Source organism: Bubalus kerabau, chromosome 1 (assembly GCF_029407905.1).
Source record: "Bubalus kerabau isolate K-KA32 ecotype Philippines breed swamp buffalo chromosome 1, PCC_UOA_SB_1v2, whole genome shotgun sequence".
Lineage (NCBI taxonomy): Eukaryota > Metazoa > Chordata > Mammalia > Artiodactyla > Bovidae > Bubalus > Bubalus kerabau.
Window position 1 is genome coordinate 274,268,974 of NC_073624.1, and position 24,170 is coordinate 274,293,143.

At 39.4% G+C, this 24,170-nt stretch overlaps 1 pseudogene; it reads left to right on the forward strand.

Annotated features, from left to right (window-relative positions):
• The first annotated feature begins 15,797 nt into the window (after window positions 1-15,797).
• LOC129633223 (elongation factor 1-alpha 1-like) lies at window positions 15,798-23,951 on the forward strand (annotated as a pseudogene).
• The last annotated feature ends 219 nt before the right edge of the window (window positions 23,952-24,170 follow it).

The window sequence follows — 24,170 nt, forward strand, 5'->3', positions numbered from 1 at the left end:
TGGGCTGCAGTCCATGGGGTCGCTAAGAGTTGGACACAACTGAGCAACTTCACTTTCACTTTTCCTTTCATGCATTGGAAAAGGAAACGGCAACCCACTCCAGTGTTCTTGCCTGGAGAATCCCAGGGACCGGGGAGCCTGGTGGGCTGCCGTCTATGGGGTCGCACAGAGTCGGACACGACTGAAGCGACTTAGCAGCAGCAGCACCATTAATAACCTAGTATATGAAAAATTCAGAATGCAATCTCCTTATTTTATCCTCCATATGATATTTTAAAGTGTTCATAATATAAACTGTTTGGCAAACATTTTTCTTTTTTTTAAGGAACTATGATTTCTTGTTTAATAACAATCAAGACCTGTGTGTGTGTATGTTTTAAATATATATTTTAACATAATAGTTGTTTCATGAAGGGTATGTTGATATGGAAAAGTTAAGATAAACTATTACGAGTAACTATACTTACTATTTTTCTGGAGAAACAGACCAGATGAATAAATTATTATTTATATCTGTGAAGTTTTACGAATTGCAGCAGAATTCTTAAGTTTCCTACAATGGCTGAAGTTGTATTTAATCTTGCAAATCTGTTATTCAACATGAATTAACAAAATGTATTATTTTAATTGGGCTAATTGGGCAGGGAGAATTGTACTAGTTAAGCACATTCCTAAACTCTGAAGGACACGTAACGTTTACATCCTCATAGTGCAATAAAAATTTTCTAAAATTTTGACTGCAAATGGTTTGATTCCTAAATTGAATGTACACATATGTATGTAACCATAGGCAACTCTTTAGGCACATATCTTTAAAAAGCTAATAACTGCATATAAAAGTAATATGAGTCATGTCATATTTTATACAGAGTAGTGTTATTAGAACATCTTTGTATTTTTTTTTTTCTCTAAATAAAGGGCTAAGAAGGTGATGACATAGATCTTTACTTTGAGCCAGTTTCAATTAGGTGCCTTAGCTGCTTAGAGTTTCTGCTAATGAGGTCAAGGTTAAGGATCTAATCCCCACATGGGCTAATTAGCATTGTTCTGCTTCCAGTTCTCAAGCTATGTATCTTGCAAAGTGCCCCACTAACAAACCTAAAGCAAGCTGATCAAGTGTGGGAGGATCAGTAAAATTCAGGAAGTCTGTGTTGGCTAACCCTCAGGCAGCACCACTGGTCCACTGTCAACACTGCGATGTTCCAACTGAACTGGTCTTTTTTGGTTCCAAAATCATCTTCTCTGATTTTCAGCTTCTTTATGTTTTTAGTCTTCTGTGTTGTTCATATCTTAAGAAATTAAAATTCTTCTTATCCTTTAAATGCTAGGGATATTTGGACCTCTTCTACAAACCATTAAAGCTTTATTCTCTTAAAGTATAGGACCCTTCTTTGTAGCAAAGATTTGCTATTGGTCTGACAATCTATATACGTGCAAGTAGCAGAAATCCTCTAGGAAAATAATTTTTGAATCAGTTATACTGTGTTGTTATTCATTTTGATATCTGGGTGCCCTGGACATTTTCTATTTCTATAAACATTTGCTGAAAAATGAATAAAAGAGATAGTGAATACATGAAAGAATGATTGTAGTTCTGGCGCTGCTGCTAAGTCGCTTCAGTCGTGTCCGACTCTGTGCGACCCCATAGACGGCAGCCCACCAGGCTCCCCCGTCCCTGGGATTCTCCAGGCAAGAACACTGGAGTGGGGTGCCATTTCTTTCTCCAATGCATGAAAGTGAAGAGTGAAAGTGAAGTCGTTCAGTCGTGTCCAACTCTTAGCGACTACGTGGACTGCAGCCCACCAGGCTCTTCCATCCCTGGGATTCTCCAGGCAAGAACACTGGAGTGGGGTGCCATCGCCTTCTCCGATGTAGTTCTGGAGTTGCAGCTAATTACCTGACCACTAATCCAGAGCACATATAGCACTTCATAGCATAAGTTTTTAATGTTGAAAAACTTGAAGAACTTTTATTACAAAACAGTTTTTATTATGAAAAGCTTGTCTCTGTGCCCAGTTATGTTATATCTCTAATATTTATGAATCAAGTTCAAGCATTGGCCATGGTTAGTTTTTTTCACTTTTATCGAAAATGTTTATTATGCGAAGAGTAGAAGTGTTTCACCTTCAGCTAACATTATCAGACATTGTCTTCCTCTCTAAATATAATTGTAGTATAGTTTGGAAGGATATCAGACTCAGAGAAACAAAGGGAATGGGAGAAACCAGATTTGGAAATTAAGTTTTACGTTTAAAAGGCAGCAAACGTAGACAGCCACAAAATCATCCTTAATGTGGAAAAGTCTAGCCAGAAACACAGCACATTACAGCCAGGACTACAGCTCATGATTTAACACAGCTCAGTAGCTCCTTTCCTCTGTATTATTCACTCAAGATTCAAAGTCCCAAGGAGCAGAGCCCTACAGATGGGGCCTTAACTACCAAGAGGTGGAGAGAGCAAAGCTCTAGGTCTGCCCTTTCGGCATGACAGCCACTAAACATAAGTGTCAATTATAGGCTCTGAAATGTGACGGGTCCTGAGTGAGATGTTCTGTGAGTGTAAAACACACTAGGCTGTGAAGGCAGAATAAAAATGAAAACAGTGTATACATGTCTCAATAAAATATCTCAATATTTTTATATTGTTCAATATTGAAATTGAATATACCTGTGGCGGATTCATTTCAATATTTGGCAAAACCAATAAAATATTGTAAAGTTTAAAAATAAAATAAAATTAAATTAAAAATAAAAAATAATAAAAATATACTTTGGGAGGAAGTTAGTGATTAAAAAGAAAACTGTGAGCCATTAAAATAAAAAAATATATTTATAAATTTAATTTACTTTTATATTTATTGTGACAATTGGAAAACCTAAAATCATATATGCAGTACACTTTAGACTTATTTCTATTGGACAGTGCTGCTGACTCAGATTTTGTAGGCATTTTTAGTAAGAACTAGGGTGGAGGCTACCACCAGGGCCCAGACAAGTCTACATACAGTGGTGAGGTAGGAGGTATATAGAGGCTATTTGTGTGCCTCATGGTTTGAAAGAGAACACATAATTTGTGGGAGACTGACATCCTGATAGTGAAGCTCTGATATCAGTGGGATCATCATTCCATTTCATGAAACGGATGTCACAGAGATATTAAGATTTTAGCCTTTGACTTTTGGTTCAAATAAGGTATACCTAAAGCAAATCCCTTACGATTATACAGTGGGTCTGATGAATAGATTCAAGGGATTAGATCTGATAGACACAGTGCCTGAAGAACTATGGATGGAGTTTTGTAAAATTGTACAGGAGGTGGTGATCAAAACAATCCCCAACAAAATGAAATGCCAAAAGGCAAAATGATTGTCTGAGGTGGCCTTACAAACAGATGAGAAAAGAAGAAAAGAAAAGTGAAAGGCAAAGGAAAAAAGGAAAGCTATACACATTTGAATGCAGAGTTTCAAAAAAATAGCAAGGAGAGAAAGAAAGCTTTACTAAGTGATCAATGCAAAGAGAGGAAAAAAATAGAAGGGGAAGAGAAGAGATCTCTTCAAGAAAATTAGAGATACCAAGAGAATAATTCACGCAAAGATGGGCACAATAAAGACAGAAATGGTATGGGCCTAACAGAAGAGAACATTTTAAGAAGAGGTGGCAAAAATACATAGAAGATATTAATGACCCAGATAACCATGATGGTGTGATCACTCACCTAGAGCCAGACATCCTGGAGTGTGAAGTCAAATGGACCTTAGGAAGCATCACTATGAACAAAGCTAGTGGAGGTGATGGAATTCTAGTTGAGCTATTTCAAATCCTAAAAGATGATGCTGTGAAAGTGCTACACTCAATATGCCAGCAAATTTGGAAAACCCAGCAGTGGCCACAGAACTGGAAAAGGTCAGTTTTCATTCCAATCCCAAAGAAAGGCAATGCCAAAGAATGCTCAAACTACTGCACAATTACACTCATCTTGCACACTACTAAAGAAATGCTCAACATTCTCCAGGCTAGGCTTCAACAGTATGTGAACTGAGAAATTCCAGATGTGCAAGCTGGGTTTAGAAAAGGCAGTGGGACCAGAGATCAAATTGCCAACATCTGTTGGATCATTGAAAAAGCAAGAGTTTCAAGAAAGCATCTACTTCTGCTTCATTGACTATGCCAAAGCCTTGGACTGTGTGGCTCAAAAACAACTATGGAAAATTCTTCAAGAGATGGGAATAACAGGCCACCTTACCTCCCTCCTGAAAAACCTGTATGTAGGTCAAGAAGTGACAGTTATAACCAGACAAGAAACAATGGACCGGTTCAATATTGGGAAAGGGTTACGTCAAGGCTGTATATTGTCACCCTGCTTATTTAACTTATGCAGAGTACATCATGTAAAATGCTGGGCTGGATGAAGCACAAACTGGAATCAGGATTGCTGGGAGAAATATCAATAATCTCAGATACTCAGATGACACCACCTTTATGGCAGAAATTGAGGAGGAACTAAAGAGCCTCTTGATGAATGTGAAAGAGGAGAGTGAAAAAGCTGACTTAAAACTCAGCATTCAAATAGTGAGGATCAGGGCATCCAGTCTCATCACTTCACGGCAAATAGATGGGTAAACAATGGAAACAGTGACAGACTTTATTTTCCTGGGCTCCAAAAATCACTGTAGATGGTGTCTGCAGCCATGAAATTAAAAGACACTTGCTCCTTGGAAGAAAAGCTATGACCAACATAGACAGCATGTTAATAAGCAGAGATGTTACTTTGCAAACAAAGTCCATATATTTAAAGCTATGGTTTTTCCAGTAGTCATGTGTGAATGTGAGAGTTGGACCATAAAGAAAGCTGAGCGCCAAAGAATTGATGCTTTTGAACTGTGGTGTTGGAGAAGACTCTTGAGAGTCCCTTGGACTGCAAGGAGATCCAACCAGTCAATCCTAAAGGAAATCAGTCCTGAATATTCATTGGAAGGACTGATGCTGAAGCTGAAACTTCAATCCTTTTGGCCACCTTATGCGAAGAGCTTACTCCTTAGATAAGATCCTGATGCTGGGAAAGATTGAAGGTGGGAGGAGAAGGGGATGACAGAGGACAATATGGTTGAATGGCATCACTAACTCAATGGACATGAGTTTGAGAAGCTCTGGAAGATGGTGATGGACAGGGAGGCCTGGCATACCTCAGTCTCTTAGGTCACAGAGTCAGACACGACTGATTGACTGAACAACAAAAAGGTAAAACGTAACAATACAGGATATCCTACTAAGAGAGAAACATTAAAGTACTTATTAATATTTAATAGTAAACTTATTACCAGATTTTTGCCTGTTAAAGAGGTCTTGTTAATGTATAATTACATTACATTATATTTTTGTGTGTAAAGTGTTAATGTGTTCAATGTATGCATTTAATTTCTTCATGATATATATTTAAAGTAAAATTTACATATGTTTTCACTTCTGTGAAATTCTGTTTATAGCTGTCAGAGTTTCATGTTGAAAAACAAATCCCTACTTTAAAATTCAATATTTCTTATTAAAATTAGATGAATTCATGGCTTCTCTATTTACCTATCTTCCTCTCTTTTCCATTAGTATTCATTAGTATTCCAAATAATTCCTTTATTTCATTTTACCTGAGTAATACCACCTGATAATTCCATGAATATACACACTTTCTTTTCTTTCTTTTAACTATTTTGTGGCCAAAATACTACTGTATTAGTTTTATCCCCCATCTCTGATGAGTGCATAAAATATTCTCAATCAAAAGACTATCCTCAAAGAAGAAAACATGCAGTGCTAGAAAAAATAAAGAAAGAAAAAGAGAAAGAAAGCCATGAAAGTTTAAGAATTGCACTTCAAACCACTTCTCATCATGGAAACTAATTTCATAACTAGGATTTGGAAGTTAGAGGAAAAGGCCCTGCCTCTTCTGTTATAATAAACATTTTTTTTAATTTAATTATTTCATCAAGGTGAAATTTCTGTGTGAAAACTGAATGAGTACTAATGTGTCATCTGTATAATGGAATGTTTTCTATTGACTCCCCAATACATTCAAATCTCTATAAAGCTTATTTTTCTTAGTAGGATTAACACACTGTTGTTCCTATTTAGAAGGAACTCTTTTGCAGTCATAGACTGTAGCCCACCAGGCTCCTCTCTCCATGGGATTTCTCAGGTAAGAATATGGTAGTGGGTTGTCATTTTCTTCCCCAGGGATATCTTCCCTACCCAGCGATTGAACCCATGTCTCCTGAATTGGCAGGTGGATTCTTTACCATTGAGCCACCAAGGAAGCCAGGATTAAACATAGTTCATGTTAAATACAACATGAAAAAAGATTTGTATATGTAGCTTTATTTTGTAATGTTATCTGTATCTGATGTTTCCATGGGCATATCCTAAACCCTATTAATCTTACTAAAAGCATTAAGATAATTTTGCATTTGAATTACACATAATGACTCTCTTTGTATTTTTATTGAGTTTCTTTTCTTTTTACAGGTTCTTTTGGTATTACAGTTATACAATCATCTGTTTTCAGTTTACAAATAATCACATAGGGCAATTCTAATGGAAAAGCGTGAGTATATCATTGATCTGTTAAGATTATTGGAATACGTGGAGCTATTTCCTTATAATGACCTCCAGAGTGATTTCCAAGACAAAAGACATGGTTAAAAAAGAGGGCAAGTAGAAAAAGAAGACTTTAAAGATTCATCTTGTTGAAGAAAGTAGTAATCACACATCCTAGAGCCATATCACAAGTTAAACTTAGTATGGAGTTTTATGTCTTCACAAATCAGGAAATCCAACAGAAATTAGAAATTTAATCATATGGCAAAAATAGAACTATAGAAGAACTTCTGATTTAGATTTCTATTCTAGGGTTATTAAGAAACTAAGAAATAGCTATTTTTACTAGAAAGGGAAAATATTCCTACTTTGAAAATTCACAGAGTATGTTGTTTGAAAAAATAAGGTGAAACTTTATCACTAAGAAGTAACATATTTCTAATTATTCTGTACATGCATATACCATATTTATATAGAGCTAATTTGTATGGTATTACTGCTTATTTTATACATAAATTATTATTATAGTGTGTATTATAATGTATTATATAAAATTATAGGTAAGTATCAGAGATGCTGTATGCCATATAGTAATATCTATTTCAGCTTTATGTAAATATTGATGCCATCATTAATATTTAGTCACTCAGTCGTATGTGGCTCTTTGAGACCCTGTGGACTGTAGCCTACTAGACTCTGTCCATGAGATTTCACAGGCAACAATAGGAATGGGTTGCCGTTTCCTTCACCAAGGGATCTTCCCAGCTCAGGGGTGGAGCCTGAGTCTCCTCAGTGCATTACCCTTTACTGTCTGAGTCACCAGGAAGCCCAATGCTACCATTTCAGGGAATCCCAATGTAATATAATAAACACAGTTTCTTATATGCAATATATCATAATTATATTTTAAAATATGTGTAAATTAATTTTATATGCTCTTTTCCTCACCCTTTACAATCTCATATATATAAACCTGAAGTCATCAATCTGACTGCATCCTTTAACAATTTTCTCTATACTTGTATGAAATATTTTGCATACATGTCTGTCTATAAAACTACTTCATTACAATAGCTTATGTGAAGTGTACTGTGCTCAGTCATGTCTGACTCTTTGTAACCTAGGCTCCTCTGTCCATGGGATTTTTCAGGTAAGAATACTGGAATGGGTAGCCATTTCCTTCTCCAGGGGATCTTCCCAACACAAGGATCAAGCCAAGTCTCTTGCATCTCCTGCATTGGCAGCAGTTTCTTTACCACTGTGCCACCTGGCTTCCCATACATCCATACTTATTCTTTAGCTGCTGCTGCTGCTGCTAAGTCGCTTCAGTCATGTCTGACTCTGTGTGACCCCATAGACAGCAGCCCACCAGGCTCCCCCGCCCCTGGGATTCTCCAGGCAAGAACACTGGAGTGGGTTGCCATTTCCTTCTCCAATACATGAAAGTGAAAAGTGAAAGTGAAGTCACTCAGTCGTGTCTGACTCTTAGCGACCCCATGGACTGCAGCCTACCAGGCTCCTCAGTCCAGGGAATTTTCCAGGCAAGAGTACTGGAGTGGGGTGCCATTGCCTTCTCCTAAACATTAAGATGTAGATGTAAGCAATCTTTTGGAATTACTGAAAATATTACATGGGATTAATATTTTATTCAATCATTTATTGAATTCATTTATTCAATAAATAAATAAAATATATTTAATAAAGTCATTTATTTTATTCAATCATATATATTCTTTTTCATTGGTATTTTTATTACTATAGGCAAAACTCTGAAGAGAGAGATTTCCTGGTCAAAATGTATGATTAATTTTAATTTTAATATACCTAAGTCAGAATTATTCCTTGGGAGTCTTCACAATATCTAACTCTCATGTCAATGAGAGAATCTCTTTCCTTTAATTCTATAGCTATTTCTAATTTCTAAAAAGAAATTCTAATTTCTTTCTTTTGAAGAATCAACAAATTAAAAAATGTATCTCTTTTTTCCTTCAATTTACAGTAGCCTAACTTCTAGAGAAGTTACATATTTTACTGAATAGCAAATACTTTCCCTTTATTTAGCTGACACTGCTAAAAACCGATCATATTAATAACTAAAAGGGAGTGTTTGCATTAATTAGAATTCATATACTGCTACTCCTTTCAGTGAAAACAATAATATTAAAATGTTAAATTTTATATTTTCATTATTATATTTTAGTCTTTGAACAAATCTTATTTTACAAACAAGATAAAATTACATATTCATCCTATCTTCAGGAAGGTAAAATTTAATTATTTCAAGTTTTATTATAGTAACCAAACTGTGATACTATCTATGCATATAAGGATTTTATTTCTCTCTCCTCTTTATATCAGTAGTCTATTAAGAACTGGAAAATGTAAAATTCTGTTTAATAATAAGCATCTTTGTATATGTGTTTTGCTTATATGAAAATTTTCTGAATGCTCTTTTTCCAAATTCTTTTCCTACACTCCCTTTCTCTCTTTCATATTTAAGTACTCTGAACATAACCAGGATATTAACACGATCTTAAATTTATGAACTATGTTATAATTAAAATATTTATAATTGACACTCATCTCAGATATTATGCTGAATAAACTTTAAAATTTTAAGAAAGCAATTTCAGGTATTTATGACTATTACATTTTGGAAATTAATGAAGATTTTGACAAGAGTTTGCCACTCTTTCGGGGTCAAAAACATAGGCAAATTGCATGTAGTGAAAAACTGCATTAATGGAAAAGAAGTGGCAGGTTTTTAAGGTTACATTTTGTGGAAATTCTAATACTGTTTTAAAAAGCTTGAATAAATAAACTGTTAGAAACACATGTTTTCTCGAAGTTATTGCCTTCTTATAATCTACCAGCATCAGTATTAGCATACTAATTTGCATGACTTTCAAGCTCCTGTCATGGGCTGCAAAAATCACTGTGAACAGTGACTTCAGCCACAAAATTAAAAGACACTTGTTTCTTGGATGGAAATCTATGACAAATCTAGACAGTGTATTCAAAAGCAGAGACATCAGTTTGCTGACAAAGGTCCATGTAGTCAAAGCTAGGTTTTTCCAGTAGTCATCTATGAACGTGGGAGTTGGGCCACAAAGAAGACCAAGCACCAAAGAACTGATGCTTTTGAATTTTGGTGCTGGAGAAGACTCTTGAGAGCCCCTTGGACAGCAAGGAGATCAAACCAATCAAACCAGCATACTCTGAATATTCACTGGAAGGACTGATGCTGAAGCTGAAGCCCCAATACTTTGGGCACCTGATGTGAAGTGCTGACTCACTGGAAAAGACTCTCATGTTGGGAAAGGTTGACAGCTGGAGGAGAAGGCAGTGACAGAGGATGAAATGGTTGGATGGCATCACCGACTCAATGGACATGAGTTTGAGGAATCTCTGGGAGATAGTGGAGAACAGCAAAACCTGGTGTGCTGCAGTCCTTGTGGTCACAAAGAGTCAGACACAACTCAGAGATTAAACAACAAAAACAAGTGACTCTTGCTGCCTGGCCATAGCCATCAAGTGAATACTTATCTAACTGAATTATGAAGAAACATGTCACTTCTTATATATACATGTGTGAAGAGGAGATGATCCAGATCGAAGCTCTTGATCCATTCTCACTGTCCTTCCTCCCTGCAAAGTGGCCCACCAGAGCTCGCCACGTGGCCTGTGGTGCCCAGTGTGGGAGTGGTTGGTTGGGAGATACTCAGTGGTCAGCATGGGACTTTTAGTATATTTATGAGAGATGGTGAGATTACTCGAGACTGCTTTTATAAAGAAATTGAAGATTGGCACATCTATCTAGCCCAGCAAATGGAGAGGTTCTAATCATTTGGTGGCAGCAATACATCCCATTTTGTTAGACTTTCAGGGAAATCATAGTGTCCAAAATGGTCAAGGGTCAAGTCTGGGCAGCATGGTGGTCTGGACTGAGAGATGCAGGTAGTGTGTCTCTCTGCCCTAACTGATCAGAGTCTCTAGTTTGCTTTGGTGATCAGAGTAGTCCGCCCACTAGATTACTGCATGCTAAGTCGCTTCAGTGGTGTCCGACTCTTTGTGATCAGTGGACTGTAGACTTCCAGGCTCCTCTGTTCATGGGATTTCCCAGGTAATAATACTAGAGTCGGTTGTCATTTCCTTCTCTAGGGTATCTTCCTGGACCAGGGGTTGAACTTGCATCTCCTGCATTAGTAGGCAGATTCTTTACTGCTGAGCCACCAGGAAAGCCCCAGAGTGTGGTTTGCATAAAATGTTGAAGAAAAACAAAGTAAGTGAATGACTCAGAATTTAACAGATCACACTGATTTTTTTCCCCTATTCAAGAAAAGTAAAACACACACACAAAAGAACTTGTCTTCTATCTTTAGGACACATAGCTGCAGCTAAACATATATAGTAGAATGAAGAGTATCAGGGATATGGCCGTGTATTGATATATTCAATATGCTACTACGCTTACTAGTCAGATACACAAATATATTGGATCCTTTGCTATGTTTATTTGAACCAAGCATTTGAAGAAATGAGTGAAAGACAGAAGACTTTCCAAGCACAGTGTCATTGTGAGGCTTCTCCTTTGATTATTTTCTGTATATTCACTTATCCTGTGATTAGACATATGAATACCTGCCTAGTTCAGTTCAGTTCAGGCGTGTCTGACTCTTTGCAACCCCCTGGACTTGCAGCACGCCAGGCCTCCCTGTTCATCACCAACTCCTGGAGTTTACTCAAACTCATGTCCATCGAGTCGGTTATGCCATCCAACCATCTCATCCTCTGTTGTCCCCTCTCCTCCTGCCTTCAGTCTTTCCCAGCATCAGGGGCTTTTCCAATGAGTCAGTCCATTTTTCGAATATGTGCTACTTACTAGTTCATTAGAGCTTCACTGGTGGCTCAGGTTGTAAAACATCTGCCTACAATGTGGGAGACCTGGGTTTGATCCCTGGGTCAGGAAGATCCCCAGGAGAAGGAAATGGCAACCCACTCCAGTATTCTTGCCTGGACAATCCCATGGATACAGGAGCCTGGTGGGCTACAGTCCATGGGGTCACACACGCACACCAACACAGACACGCAAATACATTAATTAAAATGCTGGATTTGTGCCACTTGTATTGAATTAAAGATATTTGACAGTTTGTGGTCTTTTAGCTCACCATTTTATCTTCTTGTTCATCCCTTCATCATGCTTCTTCAATTGCATTTAAAATCAAATAGAGGGAGTTGGATCAAGATGGCACGGTAAGAGGATGTGGATCTCACCTTCCCCTACAAACACACCAAAAATCCATCTACACGTGGAAAGACTGCCATGGAGCACTATCTGGAAACAGAGAAGAATTCTTATACAATTAAACATGCAATAAAAATCTCCAGACAACTCAGTAGTGTCAGGGAAAAAAAGGGCCTATGGTAGGGACCTATGCCCCTGAGATGGATGTATAAGGTCTGTACAAATGCACCATCACCCTGGGGAGTGAGAAGGTCAAGCCAGTCTGGGCACCCCACGTCTGGAGTCCAGCATGCAGGAGATGGTCCTCTTGGCCTGGTGAGAGACGATGAGATAGAAAGAAGGCTGGAGAAGCCTAGACTCTGCTCCCCAGGAGGCACGCGTGCCAACTTGCTGACAATCAGGGTGGAGAGAGCCTTGTGTTGTCAGTTGCCATCTTTCCAAATGTAGCTGTCTGAAGGGGTGAACACCCCAGCCCCACTCACTCCACAGCATAGCTGGGCCTGGGATCAGGGCAGAGACTCAGTTGAGCTGGCCAGAGACAGACCAGGGTGCCTGGTGGCCACTGCTAGATCACACACCGGGTGGTGAGTGTAGACACGAGGGACCTTGTCAGCTTACTGACCAGGTGGCACCCCAAAAGCATGTAGCAAGGAGGTATTAAATCTCAGGCAGCCAGGCCCTGGGGGAGGACTCACGTAGACAGGAAGAGACAGCCCTGAGGGCCTGGGGTGCAGCTGGGGTGGGCCACAAGGACCATGGTCAGGGTTCTCGGGAGTGCACGGTGGCTCCTCTCCCAGCAGAAGAGCCCGCCCTCCCCAGGCAGCAGTGTGGTGCTAGACTGGGGGCAGAAGGGTCCTGGGAAAAGTCTGCCACAGGGGTGACCCCAATCTCTCGTGGCAGCCTAGCAACCTCAATCCTGAAGCCACAACACCCCTACCGCCAGCCCTCACCTATTCCACCCCATGGCCCTGTGCTAGATCTGGGATGAACACAGCAGAGAGGACGGCATAATCTTGGACGGCCTCCAAGCAGAACCATGGTCTGCACACTGATGGGACCCAGGTCCTCTGTGACCGCACAGACCTCACTTGCTTTAGCGACTGCCTGTGTGCAGCAGGGTACACACTCGAAGGCTTGGACCATGATCAAACCTGACCCTTGTAGGGGAGCAGACCCCATGCCTGACGGGGTGGCAATAGCCACGGTGTGGAGTGGAAACACCACCCCACATCAGCAGAAGCTATGGATACTACAATACCAACCACACCCGCTTCCAAGGGGAAAAGGGCCAGCTCACCTTGAGGAAGCACATGGCTGGGGTCCAAAACCAGCCCTCGCACCAAAAACATTGTACAAACACAGTCTATACAGAGATATTCCCTCAAAACAACACCCCTTCCAGACCAAAGTTGGTAACTGCTTCTCCTAAATTTATAGCGACATAGAAAGCTAAGAAAAGGACAAAGCAGAGAAGTACTCCCAATTCAAAGAACCAGAGAAATCCCCTGACAGAGCAAATCATGAAAAAAGAGCTTACTAGTTTACTAGACCCTGAGTTCAAAAGCAGGTAGTAAAAATGGTAACTCAATTAAGAAAGATTATCAAGAGAATTGCAGAACACTGTAATAAGGAACAAGAAACTATAAAGATGTACCAATCAAAATTAGTTCAATTGCCTGATAAAAACCAATCTAGAAGCAATTACTAGAGGATCAAATGACAGAGAAGAATGAACAGGTGATCTGGAAGACAGAATAATGGAAATCATTGAATCAAGACAGAAGGCAGAGAGACAATTTAAAAAAAATAGCAATTTGGGGATCTAAGAGATAAAATAGAATCTGAAAACTACACATGATAGGGGAAGGAGAGAAAAAAAAAGTGTTCAAAAATGTATTTGAAGAAATCATGGCTGAAACCTTCCCAAACCTAAATAAGAAAACAGATATCCAAGTACCAGAAGCACAGAGGATCCCAAACAAGTTGAATCCAAACAGACTCATACCAAGACAAATCATAATTAAAATCACAAAAGTTAAAGAGAAGATTCTAAGGACAGTAAGAGAAAAACAAAATCAATTGTAGGGGAACCCCGATAAGGCTATCAGCTGATGACAGAAACTGCAGGCCAGAAGGGAGTATCATGATATATTCAAAGTCTTGAAAGGGAAAAATCTGCAACCTAGGATACTCTACCTAGCAAGATTATGCAATGCAGAAAAGACAGTCTTTTCAAAAAGTGATGTTGGGAAAGCTGGACAGCTGCATGTAAATCAAATAAGTTAGAACACTTCCTAACTTCATTTGTACTTCCAGAAACAAAAGTAAACTCAAAATGGTTTAAAGGCCAAACTTAAGACATGACACAATGAAAATCCTAGCAGAATACACAGGCAAAATATCTTGGACATAAATCATGGCAATATTTTCTTAGATTAGTCTCCCCAGGCAAAAGAAATAAAAGCAAAAAGAAGTAAATGGCACCTAATCAAATTTATAAGTTTTCACACAGCAAAGGAAACCATTAACCAAACAGAAAGACACCGATGGAATGGGACAAAGTATTTGCAAATGATGTGACCAACAGGAGTTAATACCTTATATATATAAACAGCTCATACAACTCGATATCAAATAAACAATCCAGTCAAAAATGGGCAGAAGACCTGAACAGATATTTTTCCAAAGGAGTTATAGATGGTCAACAGACACATGAAAAGATGCTTAACGTCACTACTTAATAGAGAAATGCAAATCAAAACCACCACAAGGTATCACTTCACATGGGTCAGTCCAGTTCAGTTCAGTTCAGTCACTCAGTCGTGCCCAACTCTTTGTGACCCCATGGACTGCAGCACACCAAGCCTCCCTGTCCATCACCAACTCTGGGAGTTTACTCAAACTCATGTCCATAGAGTCGGTGATGCCATCCAATCATCTCATCCTCTGTCATCCCCTTTTCCTCGGGCCTTCAATCTTTCCCAGCATCAGGATCTTTTCAAATGAGTCAGCTCTTCACATCAGGTGGCCCCAGTATTGGAATTTCAGCTTTAGCATCAGTCTTTTCAATGAATATTCAGGACTGATTTCCTTCAGGATGGACTGGTTGAATCTCCTTGCTGTTCAAGATACTCTCAAGAGTCTTCTCCAGCATCACAGTTCAAAAGCATCAATTCTTCAGCACTTAGCTTTCTTTATTGTCCACCTCTCACATCCATAATGACTACTGGAAAAACCACAGGTCAGAATGGCTATAATGAAAAGCCTACAAATAATAAATGCTCAGAGCATGTGGAGTAGAGGGAACTCTCCGATACTGTTAGTGGAAATGGAAATTGCTGCAACCTCTATGGAAAATAGTATGGAGGTCCATTAAAAATCTAAAAATAGAATTACCATATTATTCGACATCATTCCTATGCCTCGTTATTTATCTGGAAAAATGAAGACCCTAATTTGAAAATATACCTGCACCCCCAACATTCACAGCACTGTTTACAATAGCCAAACATGAAAACAACTCAAATGTCCATTAACCAATGATTGGCTTAATAAAATGTGACATACATAATCTGCTAATGGGCATTTGAATTTTTCCCATGTCTTGGCTGTTGTAAATAGTGCTGCTATGAATGCTGGGGTGCATGTATCTTTTAGAATTAGGGTCTTTGTTTTTCCAGATGGATAACCAGGAGTGAATGCTGGATTGTATGGTAACTGTATTTTTAGATTTTTAAGGGACCTCCATACTGTTTTCCATAGTGACTGAATATATATTTAGATAAATGAATCACTTTGCTCTATACCTGAAGCACAACATTGCAGTCAACTATAAATCAATAAAAACATCAAATAGACATTAAGCCTTATTTATTTTTCTTTATTTTCCTTTGAGAGTATGAGATAAAGTTAATAAGCACATAATCACACACACTGATATGAAGAGAAAGGTTTAGATAAGCCGTATGGGTTCCAAAAGTTTTAGAGAACAGGACTTTGGAGGACATGCAGAATTTATCTCTTTTCGTCTTGGCACAGCAATTTTCTTTCATGAATCTATCAAATGTGAGAAAAAATAAAGTTCTAACTTTTACAGTCAGCTCCCCAACCAATTTGTAATGCAATTTTGAGGGAGGTTTGTGTTCATTGCTTTTCAGGGTCTTACTAATTAAACTGTTTACCAGATACTGCTTTGAAGGCTATATCAGCTTAAAGTATAATATTTGTATTGAAAATCTTAACATTTTCACTTGGAAATAGGAAGACCAGAAAATCTGTTTGAAAATCCACAGGAATAGCGATCAAGACCTGAAATAACTTTGGAATGGACAAGTGGAAAGGAACCTTATTCTAAGGCTATCTACACCAATCCAAAGATACTTAGGAAAGATTTTGATGCTGATAGTTTTTCAACAAAGTAACTTTGATGATGTCTATAATAAACAAATTCATCTGGTAATTGGAGGCAAAATGAACCTCATTATAGAAATAAATCTGCATTATTTTTGGTGCAATTGGATTGGGAAAACTTTGTAACAGAATGTTGCTGTTCACAAGAGCAAAACAACTCAATTCATCCACTTGCAGAGGAAAATATTATCTGTCCAGAAGTGGCAAGAGAGTTTAGCTGAGCTCGATAAATATTCCTGCCTGAATGTGAAGCTTGAAGCTTTAGTGTGAATGTGTGTGGTCCCACATGCACAGATGTCTGTGAACAAAGGAAAGAACCAGGGTCTAGCATTACTGGAGTTTCAGCCAGTTCAGTTGAGTGATTCAGTCGTGTCTGACTCTTTGCGACCCCATGCACTGCAGCACACCAGGCTTCCCTGTCTATCACCAACTCTGGAGCTTGTTCAAATTCATGTCCATCCAGTTGGTGATGCCATGCAATCATGTTTCTGTAGGGTAGAAAAATTCTAAAATGTATTTGAGAATCAGTGAGGAACTGTCTATTTCTCTGTATATTACTCATAAAGTACAACTGATTAAAGAATTTGATGCTTAACAAGAGTTATTCTTAGAATTGTAATTTTTGAATTAGAACATTAGAATCAAGGATGGTTAAAATATAGGACATACTTATAAGACTGACATGTCAACACATAGGTACATAGATGGTAAATACTTCAGAGTCCCTATTCATAAACTCAAAATATGGCTCTAAGATTCTCAAAAGCCAAAGGAAAACACATTTTATTGTGTGATTTTCTAGTCTTTCCTGACTTCCAGGTGGAAATGTTAAAGTTTTGTATATAAATATTATACATTAAACTGATATAGTTTTCAAAGCAGATTGGGTTTATAATACTGATTAATGTAATTACTGGAGAATGAGAAACTGTCCCAAAGACATATAGAAACTGTCCCCCAAATTCTTCAGTCATCACCATCAATCTTGAAAATTCTCACAGTCCTACAGCAAAGACAGGTGAAAACTTAAGAAGCATTATTTGTGTCAATGAAATCAAAACCAATCTGAAAGAATACAGACATTGTTTTAAGCCTGAATGCACTAGACAAACCAAAGTCAGTCAAGAGGAGCAAAGCCCCATGGCTCCATTCAGAAAAGATAATGTGGGTAAATCGAGTAGTCTTTATGTCTGGAATAGATAGTAAAGCCACTAGGATCTCACCGCTCAGTACAGCATAGAGTATACTCAAAGCATCAGAGATACTCCTGATTGAGCCAGAAGACACTGCCATGTTGGCCCAAATCAAAAGGAAATGGGAAACCAAACTTACTGGTGCTGACACACTCCCTCCTTTCAAAACCCTTGACTCCTGCTTCTAGTCCACCTTGGCCTCAGATAGTCTACAAAGAGTAATGATCAGTGATGAAGCTAGAGCTCCTTGTCTCTCAGGGGGATTCAAAAGCCTTAATCACCTTATTCTGAGTACACCTTATTCTGGGAAAGGCGGGGGGGGGGGGTGGGGGAGGACTCAAACTGTGTGGTTCTATTGGTTACAGACACCAAGTCACCACTGAGCCTGCTCTTGTTGTGTCTGACTCTTTGCGATCCCCAGGACTCTAGCCCATCTGCGCCTTTGTCCATGGGATTTCCCAGGTAAGAATACTGGAGTGGGTTTCCATTTCCTCCTCCAGGGGATCTTCCTGACACAGGGATCAAACCGGTACCTTCTGCATCTCCTGCATTGGAAGGAAGGTTCTTTACCATTGAGCCACCTGGTTGGGGGAACTAAAATTTAACTGGTGAATTTGAGATCAGAGTTACAGCAGGGAAGAGAAACTGAAGCCATTTTGTGCATGAAAGTTGCTCAGTTGTGTCTAAGTCTTTGTGACCCCTGGACTGTATAGTCCATGGAATTCTACAGGCCAAAATACTAGAGTGGGTAGCCTTTCCCTTCTTCAGGGGATCTTCCCAATCCAGAGATTGAACCCAGGTCTCCCACATTGCAAGTGGATTCTTTACCAGCTGATCCACAAGGGAAGCCCAAGAATACTGGAGTGGGTAGCCTATCCCTTCTCCAGAGGGTCTTCCCAACCCAGGGATTGAACCAGGGTCTCCCCCATTGCAGGCAGATTCTTTACCAACTGAGCTATCCAGGAAGCCCATCTCATGCGTAAAGTGAAGTTGCTCAGTCCTGTTCAACTCTTTGTGACCCCATGGTCTGTAGCCCACCTCTCTCCTCCCTCTCCTCTGTCCATGGGGTTTTCCAGGCAAGAGTACTGGAGTGGGTTGCCATTTCCTTCTCCAGGGGATCTTCCTGACCCAGGGATCAAACCTGGGTCTCCAGCATTGTAGACAGACGCTTTACCATCTGATCCACCAGGGAAGTCATGTGTGGGGACCTTTAGAAAGAGTCATGCACTATTGTGACTTCTGCTGAATTTTTAATTGTGATCAGTGTTTTACATGCTTATAAAAAGAATGTTCATAAAGGTCAGAGGGGATCCTCCTGATTGGAAATAATTTAATGTGAAGAAGTTAGTGGGATATGTAAATCAGTTCCAAACCACCTTCCTGTCCCTTCTCTGATGGCCCAACAAAAGTAATATAGAATGCCAGGGAGAGAAGGGGAAAACACAGCCTTGATTGGTACTTAATATCAGCAGAAATAACCAGAGATGAACTATTTTAGCACAAACATCATGATGCCAGTGAAAAATGCTCATGGGATCTTAAGACTTAAACTAGGTTACTGTCAACTGAATTTAGTCATTTCACTCTAAAGAGAGAGAGAGAGAGAGAGAAACAAAGACAAAGGGAGGTCTTAAGGGAGAAAGGCAGAAGTCAGCAACAAACAGCAGCTCAGCAGGGCAGGGATGAGCAGAACACAGATATCAGTAAAGTACAGGTTCTAGAATCAGCAAAGGTGGGTTTGAATCCCGGATTTCTATACACAGATTTACATGGGCTTATGCAAGCTAATTAATTTTCAAGACATCTGTTTTCTCATTCAATCTGTTGAGAGGCTAATCCTTAGTATACAAGATTGCTGTAAAGATTAAATGTGCAGCAATGTAACTAGGTTGAAGAAGGCATGTCTGGTTCCCGTAAGGGACATATACAATTGAATGACTGAAACAAGCAACGTTGACCATTTTCATCCTGTCAGCCTCAGGATAACTTGGTTATCCCACCTCATCTCTTGAAAGCATCAGACTTAGAGTGGGTATTAAAGAAGACATTTCTCTTACTAATATTAATATATTTAATAATAGAAATATTGGAGTGATGTCAACTATTAAGACTAAAGAGAAAAATAAAGCCTAGAATATGATGGTTTCTGTGTGATAAAATAAATGTTGAAAGAAAATTAACATTTAAATTTATATTAAAAGTAAGAGGATAACAGGAAGGAAATGGCTGTTGCTTAAGTATGTTATAATGCTATTAAATGATATGAATTGGAATAATGCAGTTCAATTCACATTGTGCTAGTTATTTATAAGAATGATTATAGTTATATTTTAATTTATGTAATTATATTAGAAAGAGAAGATTGATATTCAAGGTAGCTGAAATTTTAAAAGAGGATACTGCACTTCTCCATGTGTCCATGTTTTATATATACTGTGTAAAACATCATAATAAAACTATTTCAATCATGGGTTTCTTTTGCAATTTAAATGGGATAAAGTTCTAATAGTCATGTCAGTAACAAAGTCAAAGAGACTCTAAAGTTTCCAAGAATCCAAGAAACCACAAGTGATTTATCTCCAAATACTAAGATAAATATAATATCTACTTCATGAGATTCTGGAGACAGTGAAAGATATAATACATGTCAAGTATTGGTGATAGCGCTGACACAGTAAGAACTTACTTGGTGTTATTTATTGATATGTTTGATATGACTTATAAATCCCTATTTATAATTTCTGAGAAGTAATGAAAAATAGATGAGGTATTTCATGTCAGAATGTGAGTTAACATGACAATTTTTAAAATTTTTTTTTTTTACTGAAGGATGATTGCTTTACAGAATTTTGTTGTTTTCTGTCAAACCTCAACATGAACCAGCCATAAGGATACTATCCCCTCCCTCTTGAACCTCCCTACCATCTCCTCCCCATCCCACCCCTCTAGGTTGATACAGAGTCCCTGTTTGAGTCCTCTGAGTCATACAGCAAATTCCCGTTGGCTATCTATTTTACATGCGGTAAGGTAAGTTTCCTTGTTACTCTCTCCATACATCTCACCCTCTTCTCCCCTCTCTCCCATGTCCATAAGTCTGTTCTCTATCTCTGTTTCTCTATTGCTACTTTGCAAATAAATTCATCAATACCATCTTTCTAGATTCCATATATATACATTAGCATACAATATTTCTCTATTTCTGACTTATTTTATCCTGTATAACAGGTTCTAGGTTCGTCCACCTCTTTAGACTTGCTCTTTTTTATGGATGAGTAATATTCCATTGTGTATATGTACTGCTGCTGCTGCTGCTGCTGCTGCTAAGTCGTTTCAGTCATGTCTGACTCTGTGCGACCCCAGAGACGGCAGCCCACCAGGCTTCCCCATCCCTGGGATTCTCCATGCAAGAACACTGGAGTGGGTTGCCATTTCCTTCTCCAATGCATGAAAGTGAAAAGTGAAAGTGAAGCCACTCAGTCATGTCCGACTCTAGCGACCCCATGGACTGCAGCCTACCAGGCTCCTCTGTCCATGGGGTTTTCTAGGCAAAAGTACTGGAGTGGGGTGCCATTACTACTCCTTTATCCATTCATCCATTTGCTGTATGGCTCAGGAAACTCGAACAGGGCCTCCGTATCAATCTAACATGAAAATTTTACACAGAAAAAGATAAATTTATTAAATATACACTAATTAATCTGAGGCTGATATCCACAAAAAATAATGGATAGGTTTATAAAATGTACTATATACTATAAAAGTTATATAACTACAAATTTGGACATCTTTAGGTTTTAATTAGCCTCTAAAAGGCATGACACAGTTTTCATTCTGAGTATAGGGAAGTGGTCCAAATGATGCCTCTGAAGTCAGACTATGCAAATTCAACCTCTAACTCCACTGATATCAAAAAGCATTACCTCTAGTAAACAATAAATCTACTGGTCCCTCAGTATCATCATCTATGATATGAAAGCAATACAGGTACCTACTAAATTTTCCAGTGAGATTTAAAACAGTGCCTGGCATAGAAGTACCCAGTAAATGTAAGCTTTTTCTGGTTATTTTTCAGAACTATTATGAAATATTTTGATAAAGTTCCTCTAGATTTTTGTAGATAGGACTAGAAGTGACACTAACTTTTTAAATTTTCAGTCAGTTCAGTTCAGTTCAGTCGCTCGGTCGTGTCCGACTCTTTGCAACCCCATGAACTGCAACACTCCAGGCCTCCCTGCCCATCACCAACTCCTGGAGTTCACTCAGACTCACGTCCATCTAGTCGGTGATGCCATCCAGCCATCTCATCCTCTGTCGTTCCCTTCTCCTCTTGCCCCCAATGCCTCCCAGCATCAGAGTCTTTTCCAATGAGTCAACACTTCCATGAGATGGCCAAAGTACTGGAGTTTCAGCTTTAGCATCATTCCTTCCAAAGAACACCCAGGACTGATCTCCTTTAGAATGGACTGGTTGGATCTCCTTGCAGTCCAAGGGACTCTCAAGAGTCTTCTCCAACACCACAGTTCAAAAGCATCAATTCTTCGGCACTCAGCTTTCTTCACAGTCCAACTCTCACATCCATACATGACCACTGGAAAAACCATAGCCTTGACTAGACGGACCTTTGTTGGCAAAGTAATGTCTCTGGTTTTGAATATGCTATCTAGGTTGGTCATAACCTTCCTTGTAAGGAGTAAGCATCTTTTAATTTCATGGCTGCAGTCACCATCTGCAGTGACTTTGGAGCCCCGCAAAAATAAAGTCTGACACTGTTTCCACTGTTTCCCCATCTATTTCCCATGAAGTGATGGAACCCAATGCCATGATCTTCGTTTTCTGAATGTTGAGCTTTAAGCCAACTTTTTCACTCTCCACTTTCACTTTCATCAAGAGTCTTTTTAGTTCCTCTTCACTTTTTTAAATTTTAGTAATCATAATCCCAGCCTTTGGCTTCTAATTAATTGTAAATTACTCAGATATATGCATATGACATCACCCTTAGGGCAGAAAGTGTAGAGGAACTAAAGAGCTTCTTGATAAAGGTGAAAGAGGAGACTGAAAAAACTGACTTAAAACTCAACCTTCGCTTTATCACAACGGGTTTGCTGCCAGGACACAAGTGTTGTGAAAACCACCCTTAAACCTAAGCAAAATCGGGAAAGGAAAAAACCCACATACCCACATTGGACACGTAGCTTCAGGGAGGTCTACCACGACTGGCCATCTGGTCTACAAATGTGGTGGGATTGACAAGAGAACAGTGGAAAAGTTCGAGAAGGAGGCTGCCGAGGTGGAAGGGCTCCTTCAAGAACGCCTGGGTCTTGGACAAACTGAAAGCTGAACGTGCATAGTATCACCATTGCTATCTCCCTGTGGAAATCTGAGACCAGCCAGTTCTGTGTTACCATCATTGATGTCCCCAGACACAGAGACTTCATCAAAAACGTGATTACAGGCCCCTCCCAGGCTGACTGTGCTGTCCTGACTGTTGCTGCTGGTGCTGGTGAATTTGAGGCTGGCATCTCCAAGAGTGGGCATGAGCACGCCCTTCTGGCCTGCACTCTGGGTGTGAAACAACTAATTGTTGGAGTTAAAATGGGTTCCATGGAGCCACCTGACAGCCAGAAGAGATACGAGGAAATTGTTAAGGAAGTCTGCGCCTACATTAAGAAAATTGTCTATAGCCCCAACACAGTAGCTTTTGTGCCAGTTCCTGGCTGGAATGGTGACAACATGCTGGAGCCAAGTGCTAACAGCAATCATGGTTCAAGGGATGGAAAGTCACCTGTAAGGATGGCAATGCCCATGGACCCACCCTGCGTGAAGCTCTGGATTGCATCCTGCCACCAACTCACCCAACAGACAGACTCTTGCATTTGCCCCTCCAGGATGTCTATAAAGTTGGTGGTATTGGTATTGTCCCTGTGGGTCGTGTGGAGACTGATGTTCTCAAACCTGGCATGGGGGTCACCTCTGCTCCAGGCAATGTAATGACTGAAGTGAAGTCTGCAGAAATGCTCCATGAAGCACTGAGTGAAGCCCTTCCTGGGGACAATGTGGGCTTCCATGACAACGATGTGTCTGTCAAAGATGTTCGTCATGGCAACGTGGCTGGTGACAGCAAAAATGACCCACCAATGGAAGCTTCTGGCTTCACAGCCCAGCTGATTATTTTGAACCATCCAGGCCAGATCAGTGCAGGATATGCACCTGTGCTGGACTGTCACAGAGCTCACATTGCTTGCAAGTTTCCTGAGCTGAAGGAGATTGATTGCTGTTCTGGAAAAAGCTAGAAGATGGCCCTAAATCCTTGAAATCTGGTGAGGCTGCCATCGTTGATATGGTTCCTGTCAAAGCCACGTGTATCGAGAGCTTCTCTGACTCTCCTCCATTGGGCCGTTTTGCTGTGCGTGACATGAGACAGACGGTTACTATGTCATCAAAGCAGTGGGCAAGAAGGCAGCTGGAGCTGGCGAGGTCACCAGTCTGCCCAGAACGCTCCAAAAGAAGGCTGAATGAATATTATCCCCAGTACCTTCCACCCCAAGTCTTAATCAGTGGTGGAAGAATGGTCTCAGAACTGTTTGTCTCAATGGGCCATTTAAGTTTAATAATAAAAGACTGGTTAATAACAATGCATTGTAAAACTTTTAGAAGGAAAGGAGAATATTTTTGTGGACCATATGTTTTGTGTGTGGCAGTTTAAGTTATTAGTCTTTAAAATCAGTACTTTTTAAT